The sequence below is a fragment of the Beta vulgaris genome, chromosome 3 (assembly GCF_026745355.1).
Source record: "Beta vulgaris subsp. vulgaris cultivar EL10 chromosome 3, EL10.2, whole genome shotgun sequence".
Classification (NCBI taxonomy): domain Eukaryota; kingdom Viridiplantae; phylum Streptophyta; class Magnoliopsida; order Caryophyllales; family Amaranthaceae; genus Beta; species Beta vulgaris.
In genome coordinates this window covers 44,119,603-44,127,865 of record NC_079204.1, presented here as the reverse complement: position 1 = coordinate 44,127,865, position 8,263 = coordinate 44,119,603, and positions in this window count along the sequence as shown.

Below are 8,263 nucleotides of genomic sequence, written 5' to 3'. Positions count from 1 at the left end.
TGAATGATGATTTCTTATTAGTAGGTCATGAACTATTTATATGGAGCCGGATTTCTAATGCTAGTTGATGATGCTAAGTCTATAATTGCTTAGACAGTTCACCAAGTAGCAACTAATTAATTATAAGGGGGTCGTACCATAGAACTCTACAATTGTAGGAGTTCATAGTTTAAGTCAAATCATGTGGCATCAGTAGTTTTGGTTGTCTTTAGTCAGCGATGTCCCCCTATTTCTTAATGTTGTCTTTTTCTTAAGTTCTATGCTCATAGTATTGGGATTATTCAATGATTAGGGTTAGTTAAGATTGTCACCGAACTAGTTAAAAGCAAGGAAGATAGGGGCTTGAGTTCCTAAGGTCAATCTATTTGGAAATTTCAATCGTATGTGTCAAGGATTAAACTAATTTGCAACGTCTCTTAGATTGTTCCTATATTTGTTCTTTTTTTTGTGTTTTGGTTCCTATAGTCATCGACTTAATTTTAATTTTCTCCCTACCCTATCCTCCCATCTTTATGTTTTTTGTCTTTTAATTGTTTAAGTACGTGTTTTGGATCTTATTTTTAACTTGGAACAATCACATTCTTTTTAGGATCAACCCATATTCTACTAATACAAGCTAGTAGTTTTAGGGTATTAATTTGTGTACGCTTCGATAACACATCATTTGTTGAGTTATACTTGCAATTGGAATTTTTTTATTAGATTTGGAAAGTACATTTTTTGTCCTAGACATAAGTTACTATGACCCAAAAATCATGAATATCATGTAAAAGGAAATTTTAATAAAAGTATTTAAAGCTCACTTACTAATTTGTGGAGTTTCAACATAGCTACACTCAGCTCATTAAATTTTTGAGACAAACTCAAATCATTCATCAATCAGTCAATTAGGCCCATAACCACCCTTAACAGTTTAAATTTCCTTAATTTAGAGAAAATCATGCGGTTTTTACAATTATTTACTCATGTCAATAATCCTCATGAGTGCATATTGCAAGGGTGATCAAACTACAAATTATCATGAATCACAACAACAATATTGATAAAGAGGTGGATAACAATGGCCACCTGGGTAGCCACTCCTTTGACAAAACCCATCACAATCCGGTATATCCTCGCACTTTCCTTGACAAACTATTGCTTCTCCTGCTATCCAGAAATTAAATCAGAAATCAGTATCCAGTAACTAATGTGAATCCAACAATTAATCAATTATTATTAACAAAATATTAGAATAGATCCCAATATATCATGGGTGAATTAGAAGAAATACTTTATTCACTTTAAATTAGGGCCTGTTCTCTTTGGCATAAAACAGTTGAACTGAACTGAATTGAACTGAACTGAATTGAATTGAACTGAACTGAACTGAACTGAACTGAAATGGGTAGTGATATGTGAGAGTAAAAGTATTGTCAAGAGCTGAACTGAACTGAACTAAACTGATCTGAACTGATCTGAACTGAACTGAATTGAATTGAACTGAACTGAAAATAAGATGGGGAGAACAGGCCCTTAAGCAAATATAATTTAGTAAAAAACTATTTTAGGAATAATTATTTCAAATAAGTCAACCTTTGTGTGATCTTCCCATGTTCAGTCCAACTTTTGGTTACTCCTGATCAAGTACACTTTATACCAGAATTAACAAAAAATATGCATTTTTACTGTTTACCGGAAGAACTGGTAATAAATAAAGGTTCGTTGGAACTTGAAAGTTTGACTTTCATTAAATCAATTGACTCTCTCATAGACCCACCCACAACTAATGAGCCACCCAAATAACATAACCCACCTAAAAAGGGGTAAACCCCTGAAAAACAAAATCAAATTTATTTATCTCATCCTTTCTATTTCATCAATTCATCACGAACCCAAAATACAGTTGCTTTCTTTCTTCATTTTTGAAGTAAATTGTGTTATGGCATAATTGATTACATTATACATTATTTGCATAATGACATAAATTTTAGGGTTATGTTTTCTTATTTGTAAGGATTTGGAGGATTTTGATGTGTATATTGTTGCTCACATGTTTGATTTAGCTTAATTGTGATCTCCGGTGAAGAAACTAACTGCGGAGGTGGTGAAAGTTAGGGTGTTAGTGGTGCAAAAATCAATGGTGGAGGTTGTAGTGAAAGCACGAGTGGCGGAGGGGTAAGGACCAGCGACGACGTTGGAAATAATGGCGGTGGCAGTGAGGGTGGATGTGAGAGTGTGTGGGACCGGTAGAGGTAATGATGGAGATTACGGCAGTGGCAACGATGGTGGCGGTAAGAGTGGGGCCGGTGATAGTATTGGGTCACAATTGAGTCTCTTCCTTCTAGACATAATTTGTAGATGAAAAAAAAGAGAACTCTTCCCAATTTTTGGCCATCAAAATGGGAGTTAGAGAAGTAGGGAGGAACAGAGAATAAGGAGAAAAAGAATAAAGAGGAGAAAAGAGAGGAAATCAGATAAATGGAAAAAAAAAGTAATATATATATATATATATAAAGGCAACAATCAATAAACACGTCACCACTGAAATCAGCTACAACTTGTAGCTCTAGGTAAAATAGTAAAAATGCCTCTTTTGAGTAAATCATGGTACAAAGTGCACTTGACTAGGAATAATAAAAAATTAGACTTGAAATAGGAAGATCACGCAAAGATTAACTTATTTTAAAAAAAATTCCTTTCTTTTAATCTTAAGTTGTGCTCAACAAAAATTAATAAATTAAGTTCGTTGTTATTAGACAAAAAATAATTTTAATCAGAAAAAAATCAATTTTATTCAGTGAAATTATAAGCTTTAGTCATTAACATCACTAAACTACAAAAAAAGTTATATACATACGAGATCAATCAATATAATTAGCTTTAATGAGTTTCAATCTGTTTAATGGGTTTCAATCAATAAAATTAATTTTCAGTCAATGACGAAATTAAGGTGAAGTACATAGGACCAGAGTCCAAATAATATGAAAATTCTTAAAAAAAAAATGAACTTTGATCCCGAATTATTTAAAATGTTGAATTGTTTACTAATTTATTCAGTTTTACAATCACTATAGACAAAAGGGTGAAAATATCAAAAGATAAATTAAATAAAAGAAAAGCATTGCCTTTGCCTAAACCAAGCATTCCCTCTTAATTGAAAGTTATACCAAAAGTCCCACCTTTAGTCTTTTACTTTGAAGAGGTAATTTAAATCTTGAATTAGTCTTATTAGAAAAACCATAAATAAATAAATTGTAATATCGCAATAATACTTATGTATTTTTTGAGACGAATAGCCGCACTTATGTTTATTTAGGGGCTAAAATTATTTTTATATAGTTTGTATTAGTATTATATTTTCACCCCCTCATTATCCATCAAATTAACTAGATCTATATTCGGATTGTTGTCATGTGTTCAATGTTAAATACCTAAACAGCTAAACTAAAGTGAACATATGTTATATATCAATATCATCTCAATTTATATTTATATAATATGCAATAAAGTGAAAATAACTAATATGTTAAACACAACAAATAATTTTATTGAATAAGTAAGACCACGTTTTGATTTTTAATGTCAGCATGTATAAAACCTCTTTAAATATAGAGTTTCATCTAAATATTCAAAAGATATGGCTCGGATATTACTTAATTTTCAGGATAAAAACCAAAGAAAATAGAAGTGAAATTTTTAACAAAAAAATTGGTATCATAAATTCATAACACGTACCGGGTGATGATGTGAGAAGGCAAAAGACTGCTATCAGCAACAACAATGGCAATGCATTCACCAGAAACAAATAAACTACACGATTTGCAGCCATGGAGAGATTGTAAATTATATTTGTGAATTGTGATAATACAACTTCAACTTTCATTGGCAATTGAATTCCAGCAGTGGCGGAGCTAGTATGGGTCACGTGGGGTCACGTGACCCCTCAAATTAAAAAAAAAAAATTAAGAATTTTCCGTAAAAAAAAAAAAAATCGACAAAGTCAAACGTTCAGCACTGTTAAAGAGGTATGGGTTCTAGCGTATTCTTGTCTAGTTGTCTGTCATTTTGGCCCACTTGCAGATTTATTTTAATTTTATTAATGGAAGTGGGTCCCAACTCTCAATTTCCATCAGATTTTTAATTAAATCACTTTCTCTCTCCTTCCTTTCTCACCTCAGTAACTCACGGTGGTTGTCATCCAACTCAGAAAGAAACCCCAACCCCATGAAACCCAATCTCCCTCTTCTCTCTCTCGAGGCTCTGCATCACCATCACAAGCTTCTTGTTCCGGCGAGTTTTGAGAGGTGTTTCAGTCGAGTTTTGCGCGACTTTTCATGGCGGTTGTGAGCGTTTTCCGGCGCGTTCGGTGAATTCACGGTGGATTTCGGAAATTGACATAATCAACGCGCTTTTCCGGTCTATGTAAGTCTTAACATCTGACTAATTAAATTATAGAATTTTGAATTTTTTAGTTTAGAACTCAGAATTCAGATCTAGGGTTTGCAAATTGGGGGTTTTGAAGTTAGCTCCCTATCTTTGCAATTTGAATGTGGGAATTTTATTATTGTTGGTAGAAATTATATTATGTTCACGTGATGTGTCTGGTATTATTTGATTCAATATATGTTTGTTTTTGTTATTTTGTATGATAACTCATGTACAATTATCACTAAGCGAAACTTCTTTATTCATGTATTTTTCTGCAAAATGTACTCCATTAAAACAGTCTATTATCATTTATCAAAGGAAGTCAATGGCAATTAAGGAAGCATTCTTTTATGCTACAATGTTAGTAATTTAATAGTGTCAATTTTTAGTCTGTTTTGAACTCTTAGAAATGTTATTATTTGCTGAATGTCAATTTACTTCCTAGTAAAATAGACAACATATGAATCTTAAGCCATGCCATGTTTCTTATGTACTTGTATTATGGTAATTTGTTGATTGATTTTCATATAGTTAGTTTATATGTATCAATCTGTATTAAATAATGAATACAGGAAACGATGAGTGATACACCTAGATCAAAAAAATCAAAGGTAATGGGAAAACAACCCGATATTAGACAATATTTTTTTGCATTGTGAAATTTTTAATATTGAATATCTTTTGTCTTTTTATTGTGACCCCGCGATTTTGAAATCCTGGCTCCGCCACTGAATTCCAGTGGGTTGTATGTGTATGTATATACAAAAATTATTTAAAGAGACGGTCTAATTTTAATATATAATTAGACCTAGTCACTAAATGAATTAAACTAGTCACTGAAAGAAATTAACCTAATCACTATTGGATTAATTCTCTTTTTAATATTCGGCTTACCATGTCTAATTTTAATTTAAAAGTAGACGGTCTTTTACAAGACAAACTCATGTATATATGGGTGTCATAGGGGGTGTCTTATTGGATACCTTTCCTAATATATGTTTTATTATTTTACTTTTGTTAAATAATCTATGTTGATATTTTGATAGTAAGGCGTTAACTTTGTAGTTACAAAGTCACATGAAAGTAATGCTGCTTTTTTAGTATTTCATATATTTTTTTTTATATCTTTATCACTTTTCTATACACATCTTCTAATGCACATTTTTAAATATAAGTATCTTTTATTATATATTAGTAAATATTATAATGATTGAATATTAATAATGTACTAATTGAGACAAATCAAACAAGACCCCACATGAATATATTTTTCTTATATATTGAAAAAAATTGAGAAGATTCTCTCTAAGTATGAATAGTGTCAAGACTCTAAGTGAGAACGTTAAAAAACAGATGGAGTACTTTATAGTACGAGTTAGTTACAATTATCAAATATATCATTATTCATAAATTTCATAATTGATTTTATTAGCTTTTCGTAATATTTTGTCTAGTGCAAAATTAAAAAATTAACGTTATGGCTGATAAGTTGTTTTACAAAAAACTTTCAAGGAATTGAGGATGAAAATAACAATTTCAATGGAATTTGGGTAACAAAATATTATTACTTAATAAAAGCTTGTCTAGATGTTTTCATACTTACATACAATTAAAAGTCTTTATTCTGTTTTACTTTGAAACATTAAGCATTGAGCATGTAATGAATTAGTGGTTAAACTCTCACATTTCATTCCAAAGGTCATGTGTTTGAATTTTTTTAACTAAACTGTTAATATTTTTTATTGAGATTATAAACATGTGTATTAGAAGCTTGAGAAGAGTGACATGTGTCACTGTTCCTTTATTAGAAACGCCTTTTAATATATATACTAGTTATTAGGCCCGGACAATGCTCCGGTAAGAAAACAATTCATTTATTAATATAATATTTTATGATAATAACACTAAATACAACTTAGCCTAGTGGTTAGAACTTTATTATATATGTACTTGAGATCTCGGGATCAAACTTTATGCTATGCAATTTCTTAATCTTTTTTTATCATACATGGATTACATGAACTAAAACTCCCTAGGGAGAGCGCCACGTGGCACAGTTTCTTGTTTTCGCACACATTTTCATATATTTGTATAGATGTATAGATAGTAATAAACATAAATTAAATATTCTTAAATGTATGTGATAAGTTTGCATAAACAGCCAAAATTCGATTTTGGCAAAAAATTCTAGATAATCAATAGTAAAAAAAACAATAAAAGTTGGTCAAACCAGCAAATGGCCAACCTCCGCTTCTAAGTAGCTTTTTTGAAGTTGGGTAGGCTACGTAAAATTGGATTATCAAAAAATGTGTATACACTTAAAAGGTTTTTACAATAATCAGACTATATCTTACCTAATACTTCCTTTAATCTGCTTTACTTTAAACAGGGGCACTATGATTTAGTTGCAAGTAAATTGAAACAATTAAAAAGGATAAGTGTTGCAAGTAAATATGAATAGAAAAGTATATAATAAGACAAACATAACTATCCTAATTCGATGTAGTTTTAATCTATAAGTTGATGAGGTGGCACTGACAATAGGATTTTGGTCGTGTAGGCGTTTTTTATTGTATCTCACTGTAAATATTTTTGTTTGAAAATATTTTGAAATAAAAAAGTCGTCAACAAGTCTATAAAGGAAAACTCATTAACCTAATTAGATATTAGGAACCCACAAAGACAACTTAGGAATCCATTTAATGTAGATTTCACACGTCACGACTTCATAATTAGTCAATGAACCAAATATTGAGTTCCGAGATGAGAGTATGAATATATATGAACAGGATTCAAATTCGCTCATTGTGGCCTTTACTTAGTACGATTCATGTCAAGTTTTATGCAATTAAGCATCACACAATATATTCATGTGATCTACAAATTGATTTACTTTGGCTCATTAAACATAAAAAACTAATTCTTGGTGATATGTTATTTATGTAATTAAATTTCAGAGAACCTAATCCAATAGTCCAAATTATTTGAATTTAGCAAAAGAACATTTGCTTATATCTTGATTAGCAAAAAATAAGTATGTGAGATAATGAAAGCATTAAACATGTTGCATGCATATGGATAGTAATGAATTATAAAATAGATATATTAGAAATTAGAGAAGAATATACAAGAAGACATGAATTCTTTGAGGATATAAATCATGTAATAAAGTAGATGGCTAGTATAATAAGATTAATTGAAATTGATCCTAAAAATTATACCTTTCTCATCTTGGTCTTGTATAATGATTTGCAAGAGGAGGAATCTTGAAGCTTGAATGGAGATTGAATTAACATGTTTAATTTGATTATGTGTTTGCAGTGTTTTCGTAGTTGGAAGCATACATCAAAATGTGTTATGGAAGCGTATCGAAGTATATTAAATCATTGAAGTATCATGGTAAAACGTTCGTAGAACACGAGGTCTATCTATAGGAAAACAAATTCGGGAATCGGGTGTAAGAGATAACACGAGGGTTGCACTCGGCAACATGGAGCCAATACACATCGTGCACGAGCCCTGCGCCAGGATTCCTCTGTCATCGCAAGTGCTTATAAGTTTCAATATATATATTTCACTAATTGGCTCGATGTTGCGCATGTGCAATCTGGTGCGTATGGCGTATCCGGTTGCACGTCGCGCAACCATTGATCTGACTGGATTTTGTTTGTTAAAAGATTAATTCCTTTTTGTCTTCCACTAAATAATATCTTTTTGATTCGGAAATTAGTTATTTTACATAATAAAATCGAATATTCATGATTATTTTTTGATTTAGGAAATATAATTAATTATCTAGAATAATTAATTATCAAGAGTAACTAATAGGTTGTTTTGAAAATGCACTTTAAAG